The following is a 14708-nucleotide window of genomic DNA, read 5'->3' as shown; positions in this document are numbered from 1 at the left end:
GGAAGGAAGGAGGATGAAGGGAAAAGAAAAGGGAGAAGGAAGGACAGGTAGCTTTCTTAAGGAGGGTGCGAGTTCCGGCAAAGATGCTGTGGCTTTGCTCCTCTCAGCACCAGCCCCTGGAAGATTCTAAGAGGCTGCAGAGGAACGGAGCGCGCTGACACCTTGAGGACCTGTGCTCTTGACATCCCAGCTCACGGGCCCTGCAGGCCGTTCCGAAGCAGAGAGGGTACCCCCACAGGGGGGTTGGACAGGGCAGGTTGGGAGGTGGGGGGGTACAGAGCTTGGAGTAGCTGGAGGAGTGGACAGGATTTCGCCTCTGTCTCCCTCTGACCTGACTCTGTGTCAGGTCCTGCCCCAACCCTGTGTGGCTGGCAGGGCAGGAGAATGCTGGATAGGGACAGAGCCAGTCTCTCAGTGAGGGGTGCTGGGGGAGAGCATGACAGTCCTTCACGTGACACGCCTTGTCTTGTACCCAGCGAGACACATTTGGGACTTCTGACCTCCAGACCATGGGATGATACATTTGTGGTGTTTGATACAGCGGCAAGAGGCCCCTAACTCACCCCCTCACTGCTCCTGGCTAACAGGTGTCCCAGGTGCCCTCTGCTCCCTTCTGTCTGCTCTCCGCGGGGTGGCCAGCCTGGGCTGTAACATGCGTGTAGCACATCACACCATCCGGGACGTCATAGCCCAAGGGGCATCCACTATACTCAGAACAGAATTTCACCTCCTTATCGTGGGCCAAGAAGCCCTTCAATTCCTAGCCCCTGCTGGTCTCTCTGGGCTCCTCCTCCTTCCTGGGACCCCCGGCTCCCCACTCCTCCAGGCTCTGCTTTGCCCTGGACACCTTTCCGTTCCTTGAGCCATTCAAACTCGTTGCCACCTCAAGGCATTTGCTCTGCTGTTTCTTCTCCAAGAATAGTTGTCATTTTGCCATTAACGGCTTATCCTGAGGTCTTCTCTGACGACACCTTCATGTTGGAGAAGGCCTTCTCTCCTTAGCAAATCTCCATCATATTCCCCCATTTTGTTTTCCTCCCAGCATTTATCAGGAACTGAAATCTTCTTGTTCATTCCGTTCCTTCCTTCCGTCCTTCCTTCCTTCCTTGTCTACAGTTGTGTGGTCACAGGAGGAGACTTGTGTTTTGGCCTCCCCTCTACATCCCCCAAATTGTCAGCTCCCTGGGAGCTGCTAATTGTCTAATTGTTTCTCCCTGCTCTGGCACTCGAACGACGGCCGGGGTGACCAGTACTCAACATGAGTCTGGTCTAATGTCTGAACGAATGAATGACGGGACAAACAGCGCCGTGCTTGGCATGGAGGTGGTGCTCAGTACAGGTTTATTTAATATTATCCTTATCGTGACCATCACCAGCAGAAAGCTTGTTGCTAATAAGGGAGCCCTGCACACATGGGTGGCACCCTCCTTACCTTCATTAGCCCCCTCCAGGGGGAGAGCTAGCTGTGACGGCTTTGAGTTTCAGCAACCCCCAAGAGTCCAGTTGGGAGCCACAGGGGCCTGGGATGGGGCGCAGAAAGTCTGGGCCAGCAGGGACCCAGTCTGGTGGCCAGATGTGAGGGCAGCAACATCCTCGGGGGAGACGCGTTATTGCAAGTGCTAAGTCAGAGCGGCGACAAACGCCCGGTCTCAGCATGTGGGGACACGGACGCGCAGACACACACACACATTCAGCCCCACCAGGGCCCTGCCAGGCAGATCCTGCAAATGAGGAACCTCTGCAGGGTGGATCTGCGGGCTCCTCCCCGGGAGCCGTCTGGAGCGACCCTCCTATCATTAATACCCCATGCAGCTGAGCACATGCTTTTTATTGGGAGGAGTATAAATAAACAGCAACAGGAGCCTTGAAAGAAATGACCCCCAGAGGAAACCCGATCCTCAGGCAATTAGAGCACTTCTGTTCAGATAATTGCCAGCTGAAACACTGAACCGGGTGCCAATCCTCAAAAGGCGCCAGCAGGGGCCACCCCAGGCTGATGGCGGCCCCCTGCCCGGCCCCGCGCTGGGCTCCCTGCCTTGGTCTGCTGCCCAGGCAAGGGACACACCCAGCGTTCCAGCCTGAACGGCACCTGTGCCATTTTCATTGAATCAGGATGAGTACGACTTGGGCAGGGGTTCTTGCAGAGGGCATAGGGCGGGGCAGGAGGTGGGGGGTGCGTATTTTACCCTCCAGTAAAGTTAACAAAGTCTGGAGACACCTTGGGTTGTTCTAACCTGTGTTTAGGACAGGCCAAGGACGCTGCTAAAAATTCTGCGAGGGGGGCGCCTGGGTGGCTCCGTGGGTTAAAGCCTCTGCCTTCGGCTCGGGATCGAGCCCTGCATCGGGCTCTCTGCTCAGCGGGGAGCCTGCTTCCTCCTCTCTCTCTGCCTGCTTCTCTGCCTACTTGTGATCTCCATCTGTCAAATAAATAAATAAAATCTTTAAAGAAAAAAAAAAAAATCCTGCGAGGACAGGACATCCCCTGCCACCAACAACTAACTGTCAGCTCAGAATGTCCACAGTGCCGAGCTAAACAGACTCTGGGCTGGGGGGCGGGCAAACCTGCAAGGGTGGAAGTTTCTGATGGGCCCCAGACACCCACTATGGGCCAGGCGCTTTGTCAAACATAGACCACAAGCACTGAGCTCTAAAAACATCATTATGAGGTTTGATTACCGTCCTCATTTCACAGATAGGGAAATTGAAACTTCAAGTGGTTTTCCTAAGTTTTTAAGCAACTTGCCCAAGATCTCCTTGCTGGCCAGCACAGACCCAGACCTCAAAGGTGAACTGATACCACAAAGCCGGAGCTTTCGCCTCCAAGCTGGACCATCATCACAGTCGAACAACCCCTACCCTGTACAAGTCTCTTTCACATAAGCATCCTCTGAGCCCCACAGGAAGGGTGGCGTGCTGGGAAAAGCAGGACCTTCGGCTTCCTATACATCTGAATTCAGTTCCCCGCTCTGCCATTTCATGCAGCCTTGGGCATGTTATTTCATCTCTCTGGGCCTCAGTTTCCTCATCTGTAAAATGGGCTGATAATGTGGCTCACCAGAGGGTTTTTACAATACTGCATGTAATCACCTTCAAGCAGTGCCTAGTTTGACAAGGATCTCAATAAACAGGAGCTACGATTACAATTGCCACTAATGACTTTGGAATTCAGAGCCACAGAGGTGCTGATTTTCATTAGAGAAGGGGGGATAAGCAGAGTGAGCTGACGGTAGAGGGTAGAAAGGAGGGTGGTGGGAGCCCGTTGCTATGACTCCCAGGACTCTTACCCCTAACTTTCCTCTGCACTCTTTCCTTTGGGGAAAGTGTTGTATTTTGTCTACTGGTGAAGGTACCATTGATTCTCTGACTCGCCAAATGTCCAAACCTATAAAAATAAAGTTCTAACAATATGAACAGGACTAACCAGGTCTGGAGAGGCAGGCTGAGGTGTGTGTGCTGTGGGGGCGCATCTGCGTAGCTTCTTGGGTCACCCGGCTCTGATCCCCTCCCCCACCCCAGCCTTCTCTCTGGTGGAGAGCGAGAGAACTAACACTTCTTCACAACCTGCTCTGTGCAGGTGCTTTTGACACAGCTCACCCAGTTTTCCCAGAAGTTCCTGTGAAGTTGGCAGAGGTATAGCATACCCATTTCACAACTAGGGAAACTGAGGCCTGGGGAGGTTTATCAATTTGTCCACAGTTGCACAGCCAGGAAGTGGAGATGTGAGCCCTCACCTCTAATGCCGGTGACTTTAACCACTTCACCTCAAGCCCAGTGTGCTTATAGGAGATGCCAGTAAGACCATGGGAGCCCTAGGGGCGCCTGGGTGGCTCAGTGGGTTAAAGCCTCTGCCTTCGGCTCAGGTCATGATCCCAGGGTCCTGGGATCGAGCCCCACATCGGGCTCTCTGCTCGGCAGGAGCCTGTTTCCCCCGCTTCTCTCTGCCTGCTTCTCTGCCTACTTGTGATCTCTGTCTGTCAAATAAATAAAAAATAATCTTAAAAAAAAAAAAAAAAAAGACCACGGGTGCCCTAGAAGCTTCTCTCTGGCTCCTCTCTATGTCCCACCGGTATGCTGGGCACAATGAGCACATTTCCCAAGCCCCAGATCAGCCTCCTGGCCTGGAAATATTAGTGTACCCAGAAGGGACTGAAAATCGGGACCTTCTAGAACAGCAGCAAAAAAAACTTCCTGCAATGATACTAATGCTCTGTATCTACATTATCCAATATGGTAGCCACAGGTGATGGCTCATTTGAAATGTGGCTAGTGTCACTGTGGAACTGAGTTTTCCCATTTTATTTCATTTTAAATAATTGAATTTTTAAGTTTAAATAGCCACAGCGGCAGCGGCTTCCATACTGGACAGTGCAGAGAAAATGCAGGACTTAGTCTCTGGGCTTTTTGCTAACCATGTGCTTCTCAGAGTTCCCGTCTATAGACATTTCAAGTTTAAGATCCACAGCCCTCAACTTCTCTGGGTGTAGGGGTGAGAAAGCCTCTTGCAGGAGGTGAGTTCATAGACGATTGCCCCATTTGTGTTTCCAGTCCGTCATAGGTCATTCAGCCAATTCGCATACACAGCCTGAGACCCTCCTGTGTTCCAGGCTTGCATTGGATCTATCCTGGAGGAGCCCAGGGCTAACAGGAGCAGTTACAGGATAATAATCATAATAGAATGATAGTGATGATGATGAGGGTAGTAATCATGACAAAGGTGATGATCATGGTGGTGATGATGGTGATGATGTCAAAGGTGACAATGATGGTGATGATCATGGTGATGGTGGTGATGATTGTGTGATGATGGTGGTAGTGGTGATGATGATGGTGGTGATGATTGTGTGATGACGATGATGGTGGTGGTGAGGGTGATGGTGGTGATGATAATGATCATAATGGTGATGATGGTGGTGATGGTGGTGATCGTGGTGATCATGATGGTGGTGATGCTGACAGTGATGGTGATGATGACTAAGGTGAGGAGGATGAAGGAGATGGTGACAAAGGTGATAATGAGGATGATGACAAAAGCAATACAGATGAGGGGAGAATATGGACTTGGAGTCACTTACTGGGTTCAAACCAACATTCCACCATTTACGAGACCATGGGCAGGTCATTTCCCTCCTTTTACCCTCAGCTCTCTCTTTTGAAAAATAAAGTCAGTACAAGTATGTGTCTGTAAAGTGGCTGAGAGCATTAAGTAAAATATGTACTGTGCATAGCATATTCTGACAATAGGAAGAATGGAATAAATGTTAGTTCTTATTATTATTCACTGCCACTTATTCAGGGTACATCATTTCCCAAGTTAAGTGTCTTACACAATCGCAGTCTTCCCATGAACTCTACTCTCATTCCCATTTGGCAGATAAGAAAACTGAGACTCAGATAAGTTTAGAGGATTTGTCCAGATTCTTTGGGCAAGTGGCAGTGCTGTGATTTGAGCCCCAGTTTGCATGACTTCAAAACTTTTAAAGTTGCTTAATTGCTACAAATGAGAGACGCTAGCACCTCTGAACACACATGCGGAAAGAGGAAGTATTTTGGTGCACCAGCTGTGCAAGCTGGACTGGTCATTTCTCAGACCCTCGGGTGCTTCCCCTGTGGAACAGGACAATTTCAGTCCCTGGATCTTGTACAGATGATATGGAACCACACGGGTGCGGAAGAAAGACAGTCCACGTAACAAGCGTGGCATGGAGCTGGGACACATGTGACACTATCAGCTCCCATTATCAACCAGCCTTAAATCATTTAGCACAAGCCTGGCGCACAGCACTCCATATGGATGCTCCTCCTGGGGCCTTTACTCTATGCCCCCAGCCCCTTTCATGACCAACTGCACTAACCTCCAAACCCCTTCATCCAAGTGAGACCAAGGAAAGTGTTACTTCCCCGTATGACTTCTGCCTACCTAGTGAGGCCAGGGTGAGGAGGAAAGCAGCTCCTGGAAGCTATGCCCTGTCTGGCCACTTCGTGCTCCTGCTGCAGGGCCTCCCCGAGGTTAGGGGTGACCCATCACCCTCAATGATCGCCCCAGGAAGTCAGAGTGCAGAGGTTCCACGCGAAACCCTGAAATTACTGACGACGGCTGGGATCAGAAGTGCCAGGGAACGGAGAGGGTATTTATAAACCTAGCGCCGTCTGAGCCCTGGGAACCTGAGAGGGGAACAGCTTCCCCGCCCCACAGGGAAACCAAAGAGGAAAAACACCAACACGCTCTGAGCTTGGGCTCCAGTCAAAAGCTGCGGAGGGCACATCCAAGTCCCCTTCTAAATTTAGACCATTCGGCCAAACCAGTTCTCCGGCTCACCCAGCATCTCTCCCTTTGGCTGGACCAGGACTTTCTTCTGAGAGCCAGGGACACAGATGGAAGCCCAGATCCCAACCCACCTTGTCTCCATTTTAGGTCCCATCACGCTGTGTGCCAGGACTTCTGGGGCCTTTCTCACACCCGAGACGGCACCGTGTGGCAGGAAGGGATCTGAAGGCAGAGGCCAGAGTTCAGATGCTGGTCCTCGTTGCTGACTCTGAGCAGCCTGCACTCTTCAGCAAGGCTCCGGGGCCTCCCCCGTCTCCATCACTGCATCCCTGTGTGCGCAGACCCTCGGGCAAGCGGGTTTGCCTGCGAGAGCCTTCATGTCACCATCCCTTCTGAGGGCACGATAGGACTCCCCGGGGAATCTTCCGGTCCCTGAGTTTCAGATTCTCTCTCTTTCACAGGGGGAAACACCCCTCAGGAGAATCCTGCCAGGATTAAGTCGAGGGGAAGGAGAGAGTACTTAACATGGGGCATGCGGCTAACCCAAGCTAGGAAAGTAGAACCTGAAAGTCCCCTTTCCTGAGTTCAACGACACATTTATTCAAATATGACCTGTGTGTTCCAGGCTCTATTTTTAGTCTCGGGATACAAAAGAGGGGTAATGGTAATTATAACCAAAAGGGATTTCCCTCTCCTGGACCTCTTCTACAACTAAGTAGTATCTGGTCTATTTTTAAATGACTACCACTATTCTAGTACCACTATCTTCATTAATCATTACAACAATAATCATAATAATAATAGCTAACAGCTATTGAGCACTTACTGTGTATAAACATTGTTGTTGAGGACTTTACATAAATTATCTTACATAATTTCATTCAATTATTAACAGCTAGTATATATACACTCTATCTGTCTCAGAACCAAGATTCATTTGAGGCAACAATAAAAAATATGGAACAGCAATACTAGTACCCGAGCTCTTATTTCCTCCTTTAATCCTCACATCATCGCTCTGATAAGCTACTCAACGTCGCAGCTGGGCCCACCGGGGACATGGCGCATGAACTCAAGGACTTGTCCCACTTGGATACTCCACGGAGTCCGCCATATATCATCCTTCCTGGCCAGCTCTAGCCTCATCTCTCTATGGGAGGGTCACTGTTGTGCCCCAAATCCCGCTGCCTGCAGCATGCCCTCTAGGGTCATGTCATTCTGTGCTTCAACTGCCACCTTGACTGGGAAAGTACCTGTCCCCATTCGTCCACATCCTGTTTCCCTGGTTACAAAATACTGCAGCCGTGGGTTCTCAGTGTCTCACCAAGTTTTGACATGTAGCAACTCCCTAATTTTGTGCTCAGGTTTGATCATAGCTGCCTTGCCCTTGGGAGTCCCGCAGGAAAGTGTGTTCCTTACACACTGACCTCTGTTCTCAGACCAGGTTCCTTGGTCTAGAGTCAGTGTTCCCTCAGAATGGCTCTTTCTCAGAGGCCTCCGGCAAATCAGCCCAAGAAGCCACCCCTTCCTCCCCTCGACTTGCTAGATATTTGACTCCTCACAACAGTTCGTCCTTCCCAGCTAGGACTTTGGCGCGGAAGGTAGAGCTATCAGCCGACCACACAGAAGCTCAGATCTTTCGGTTATCTTCTTAGTACCTCATTGGTTTCACAATGACTCACCCACAGCTTCTCTCTGCTATTGTCAGAAACTGGGCATTATTGAGGCAACTGGTTAGCATTAGAAATGCTTCTGCGCTCGTGGTGATGGTTCGATAAGGGCTCGATGATTGAGACCGCATTTCCTTCACGCACTCATGCCTCCATCAGGAAGGTGAAAGGTTCATGTGAGGTCACACTCACGCCTTCACCTCTTCAGTTCCATGTCCCAGCCTGTGGGATCACTGGAAGGAAGGTGAGGTTCTCAAATATCAGCCAGGAACTCCAAAGCAAGAAGGGCTAGAGTTCTGCACATGTGAAGAATGAAGGAATGTCTCTTGGTGTGAACCAGTCATCCAAACCTGTGAAAACAGCCTGACCTCTGAGACCAGCCAGCACAGCCATATCAAGACGGCCACTGGCTGATGAAATGTTCTTGCAGAAAACGACCCAGGCCACTTGGCTCCCAGCCTGTGAGTCAGAAGCCCTGGCTACCGCTTGTTACTCACCATGAAATTGCACGTGTCTAGAAATTTGGTGACATCTGGAGTTTCAGTCTTATTCAGGCTACTTCTGGTATTTCCTTTCCTGGCATTGAGCTGTTTCTGGGTATTTCTCAAACTTGTATACAGGGAATTCCATAGTAAAACCCCTAAACTGAGTCCTGCTAATGCCACAGCTTAAAATCCCATAATCTGTTCATTTGTCTCATGGGTCAAAGCTCATATTTTGTTGAAGCTGCCGAAGACTGACCAGAGATGATAAAGGTAGGGTGCCAAGCTGTAACAAGGCAGAGCAGTTTCCTTCCAACACCCCTGCCTTCAGACCCAACTCTGCCATGTAGCAGGTGTGAACTTGGCAAATCACTTTTCTGGGTTTTTCTCACTTCCTCTTAAAAAATGGGGGAAATCGTATGAGAAGGAAAGCACACAGAAATCTAATTAAATGCTTAATTACATATTTCTAAAATGTAAGGACATTTTTAAAAAGCGTAAGTACAGGATCATTATCTCTCCAAAAAATTACCAGTAATTTCATCATATTCATCATCTCTCTCTCTCTCTCTCTCTCTCTCACACACACACACACACACACACACACACTGCTTTTTGTTCAAATCAGGATCTGAAGTAGGCTGTTCATGGTGATTGGTACATAATGACTTCATGGTTTCCTCCTCTCACTGATATGTTCTTCTTCGAAATTCACTTGGTAAAGGAATCCAATGTTGCAACGTCTGACACACTACATACGGAAGGCCTGACATACTACAGACGGTCAGCAATGGTAGTGACTGTTTACACACTGTGAACCATCACTGTATGAGGAATAATTGTTGCTGTTGGTGGTGGTGGTGTGGAGATTCCTGAGAATTTGGGGAAGCCGATCATCTCTCAGTTTCTTAACTGAGAAACACAAAGCGTGAGAAAAAATGGCACGTCAGGATTGATTAATGGGATAGGACTCTCCAAGTTGAACTCCCTGATAAAAGATGACTAGAAGCCACCACAGGACCCCCCCCCCCCATCTACCTGCCACCCCGAGTAAACCTACTCGTTTTTACCTCAAAGAACGGCAGCTCTCTGCCCAAAGGCGCACACCCAACCCTGGGAGACAGAAGCATATTTCATCTCTGAAACCCAATCTCTCCTTGGAAAACAAGGCCCAGCGGATGTTGGGCTCTCACTGATCAGGGGGGCACCTTCCTTGCCCATGGAGACATTAAACGAGGGGTAGAAAGCAGTGGGCACTGTCGCCACAGCACCTCGGAGCCACTGGTGAGATTTCCTATATTACAGGCAGAAGTGGGAATATGGGAACGGGGACAGAGGGCTTCCCCTGTGGTAATAAAAATCTGAAAGTGCCTTCTGTGGCTAAAATGCCCCAAAATGACAACGTCAAATGCTGGCAAGCATGTAGGAGGAATGGAAATTCTCCTTCATAGCTGTGGGAATGCAAAATGATAGCGCCGCTTCAGAAGACCGTTTGGTAGTTTCTTATGAAACCAGACATGGTCCTACTATACCATTCAGCAACTGTACTCCTACCTTTCCTCAAGTGAGTTGAACACTTGTGTCTATACAAAAACCTGTGTGTGCGTGTTTATATCTGTGGCAGCTTTATTGTAATTGCCAAGACTTGGAGGCAACCCAGATGTCCTTCAGTAGGCGAAGGCATAACCTGTGGTACATCCAGACAAGGAAACATTACTCAGCAATAAAAAGAAATTCCTACCAAGTCACAAAGAAATGAATGCTGCTGAGTGAAACAAGGCCATTTGAAAAGGCTACAGACGGTAGGGTTCCAAGTCCATGACACTCCAGAAAAGGCACAGATAATGCTATACAGTAAACTACCACAAACTCAGTGACCCAAACTGATCATGCTATGTTGCCATGGGTCAAGAGTTTGGGCCCAGCAGAGCTGTGCTCTTAGCTCAAGGTCTCACAAGGCTGAAATCAAGGTGTCCACTGTGGCTCAGGTCTCATCTGAGGCTCGAGTCCCCTTTCCTTCTCAATCAGTGTGTTGGCAGAACTCGGTGCCTTGTGCCAGTAAGACCAAGTTCCTGTTTTCCCACTGAGAGCCACTGACTGGTGGCTGATAACCAGCTCCTAGCGACTTTCTGCCACTTCCTGACTTGGAACTCTCTCCATTTGGTCCTCCTAGGCCAGCAGGAGAAAATGTGCTTTGAATCTCTCACTTTCTCCATCTCTGACCTCTAGTCCCATAAAGGTTCACCTGATTGGGGCAGGCCCACCCACACTGAAGGGCAGGGCATGACCATCAGGGAGTGGCAACTTTGAGAACTTCTAAGAAACTACGACCCCAAATCATTAGACAGCCTCCTTAAACTAAGCAGCCTTGGTCTCCATCTGTCCAAGATACCAAGAACAACCAAAGATGAGAAAATTATTTATTTTTACATACCTAGGATCAAAGAAGAAATGCCTATATTTAGAAAAAAGAAAGAGCTGCAAAAAAAAATATTTTTTTAGATAAAACAAGTGTTTTTTTCTTCCTCCTATAAGTAAGGAAATATGCACCAGGAAGATTTAGTTTTATTTACTCAAATTTAATTGAGTACCTACTGTTTGCAGAAAATAAAAGTATCAGTAAGGTATATTTTCCCACCCTCAAGGAGGAAACCAAATGGAGAATCTCATTCATTCATGTACCTGTTATTTCATTCATTTATTCATTCAATGAACACTATCTTGGCTTTTTCTTTGTGTGAGGCACAAAAGAACTGGAAATCCCAAACTGGTGTCTGCCCTCAAGTAAACTCCCAGTGTAAAAACAACATTTTGAGTCGTAATATCCTTTAATATTATTTTCCAATACCGGTATCAAGTCTGTCAGTACACAAACAGCAGAACGTGACAGTACACAAACAACAGAACGTGATACAAAAGAAAGAACAAAAACCTTGAAATCTAAACCCAAAAGGATGGTGTTAATGTCCCCAGCGAGGGAACAGGTGGACACGATGCATTGGGAACGACAGAACACCGCTTCTGTGATTGTTCTTGCCAAAATTGCATAGCCTGGATTTAATAATGGGGAAATATGAGACAAACCCAAATCTAGGGGCATCCTACAAAATATAACAAGCCTGTTATATGCTTTTCAAAGTGTCAAGGTCAAGAAAATCTCAGAAAGGAGAAGGAATGGCTCCAGATTTAAAGGGGACAAAGGGAAAGTAAATACAACATGTGATCCTGGACTGGATTCTGGACCAGAAAAAGGACATTCATGGGACAACAGGTAAATTCTAAATCATTGGATCATAATATTGCTATTAATGTTAATATCCTGATTTTTATGCTTGTGCCATGCTTGTGTAAGATGTTATCCTTTGGCGGACCTAGGTGAAGGGAAGGTGAGATATTGGAGGGTACCACTTTTTTCAACCTTTGTGTTAAGTCTGGAATTATTTCATAATGAAAAGACAAACGACAAACAAGTAAGCTGGAATTCCTGCTCACCGCTTACCACTGTGTGTCCTTGGGCAAGTCACTTTGCCCCTCAGAGCCCCAGTTTTCTCTCCTATTACACGGAGGCATTAAAAGAGATAGGACATGAAAATACCTTATAAATAAGGAACTAGCCTAACCTAAGTGCACATTATTCAACAGCAGGTCAGGATGCTATTTCCGAATCCTTAACAAAACAAAACAAAATCTATAAGTACCTGAAGCCAAGAGGAGCTGTGTCATCACCCAATGTCACATGGTGACGGAGGGAGAATTTGAACCTGGCTCTATGGGATTCCAAATGGCATGCTCTTCCTGCCACCTGGACCTGTTGCTGGGATAAACAATGGACAGTTTATGGCTCGGGGAGGAGGAGAAGGAGGAGAGAGGCTCTGCCATCAAACAGGAAATGTGGCCAAGGGTAGACACCATCTAAAAGACACAACTGCAGGCCTTCAGGGGGAGAAAAAAAAAAAAACAAGCACAGATCTATTCCTCCAGAAACTGGCCCACGACATCTGCATTTTCTCCCCTTTCTCAGTCACTGCTTGCTACTATCCAAGGGGCTAGGAGAGCAGCTCACATGCCTCTCTTTGAAAGTGAGTGTGAGTGTGTGTGAGCAGGTGGCACCCTGGGACACCAAGTGTGCCACGAGGCTAGGACCCACTAGGTCCCCTGTCATCTGGAGACAGCTCACTTGCCATCTGTCCTGGCAAAGCCTAGGGCTCTGTGTCTGACAGTAAGGACCAGCAAGGACCAGCCTTCCTCACCCTCACCCAACGGGCATGGCCCCAACTGCTGGAGTAGATCTTGTGTGCGTGTTCCTCCGCACACGGGGGCTGAACCTGCGGACCCCGACCATCCTATAGCCTCAGATCATTTCTAAGGCCCTTAATCCAGGAGGCTATTAAGTTACAACCCCTAAGTCACCATCTGGCTTGTGGATTTCCCATGTGAGTGGGGTCTCCTGGCACTTCTCAAATGACACAGCTTGGATGTCAGTCTCTGATGAGTCCTAGGGACCGTCTCTGCCTCCCAGTTGGCCCTTACCCCCTCCCCCATTCTTAACCAGGTTTTCATTGCTTTTATGGGAAAGGGGATGTCAGGGAATCAACATTTAGGGCAGGCACCTGCTCCCTTCTTCCAGACGCCTTTTGCCTTTAGCGCACATAGGCCTCAGGATAACCTGTGGTGGGAGTTACTGTGTCCACTGTACAGGTGAGGTCATCAAGACTTGGCATTCATTGAAACCACATGAGACATTTCAATCTCAAGGTTGTCTGACTTCAAATCACACTTTCCACCACGGCCGGAGAGTCTCTACCATTCTTGCCTTTGATCTCTGCAGTTGCTTCTCAGCAAAATCTCCCCACATTTCTTACAAACTGACAGTCCTAGAGGAGGAATTGGAGATTCACGCACACACGGCTGCTTCCCACCCACCTGGTACCCTGGATGGCCCACTCCCCATCCATGGGCAAGATGGCAGCTGTCCTGTGAAAGTGCCCAGAGTCTGCCACCCGCCCTCCCTCCTGGATCTCCCACAGTGGCTCTGTCCCTGGGTGCTGGCTCTAGGCCAGCCACTCCAGCTTGGTGCCCCGTTCAGGCTCGTCCCCTCCCAGAGGCTGACTTCTCCACTTGGCTCCATGCCTGAAGGGCTCTCATTGCACCCCAGCTTAGGAAGGCTCCAGGTCCCTTTCTGGTCCAATGCCACCACATCTGCCTTTCCAGGACGGAATCTGCAGGATGGAGAAGTGCCGGCCTCCCTGGAAACCTCGGAATCCAAGAGCTTTTGCGGGGTCGCTCTGTGGAATCCCAGAGGGAAGGTGTCCCGGGTCCTACACGGGCTCGAATTTCATCCTCATGACCCTGGGAGAGGGAGCGCAAGTCCCACATGGAGACAAGGACACGGGGGCCAGCCAGAGGAGGACATGTCAGGTGTTACTACCAGGGAGTTTCTCTGGGGACAGAACTCCGTTTGGCTACCAGCAGAGACACGTTCTCATTGGAGAGACCAGGACTTGACCCATCCTGCCCAGCTTTCTCCTGCACCAGGGCCAGGGCCAGCAGATGCTCACACCACACACACCTGCACTGAGTCCCCTGACTGGTGTCCCCAGCTTCATGGCATGGCAGTGCACAAAGTAAGTACTAATATGGCTACTACTGATTTGGCAGTGATGTTGTGCCAGCAGTGGTCCTAAAGACAGGTGTGTATGGGGGGGGGGTACATATGTAGGGGTCTACTCACCCTACTCATCTAATCTCATATTTTAAATAAATCTAACACACATATAATCTTATGCACATATGTAAAGCTCATTTCCTCACTACAGAGTGACTATGTACCAACAGCTTTTCAGAACATTTTATATTTAGATAAAATCTCATTTATGTAGGTACATAATCTCATTTATATTTTTCATATATTTGTATAAATCTTTTATATATAAAAGTCACATATGTATATATAGATCTGTATATATAGATCACATTAAATCATTTGTGTCTATCTGCCAACAGCTGTCCTAAAATTCATATATAATGATATTTCATTTATATAAATCTTATATATATAAAAATCCTTGCCTATATATAAGAATCTCATTTAATCATTAGTGACTATATGTTAGCAAGTGTAAATACTATATATATAATTTCATTTATATATACATCTCATTATGCAAATCTCATGTAATCATTAAAAAGGATATATGCCAACAACTGTTTTAAATATTATATATACAATGTAATTTTATAGATTAATGTCATTTATATATTGAAATAAATCTCGTAGATATAAAATCTCAT

This window comes from Martes martes (genome assembly GCF_963455335.1).
Source record: "Martes martes genome assembly, chromosome: 17".
NCBI lineage: Eukaryota > Metazoa > Chordata > Mammalia > Carnivora > Mustelidae > Martes > Martes martes.
Note: the sequence above shows the minus strand (reverse complement) of the source record.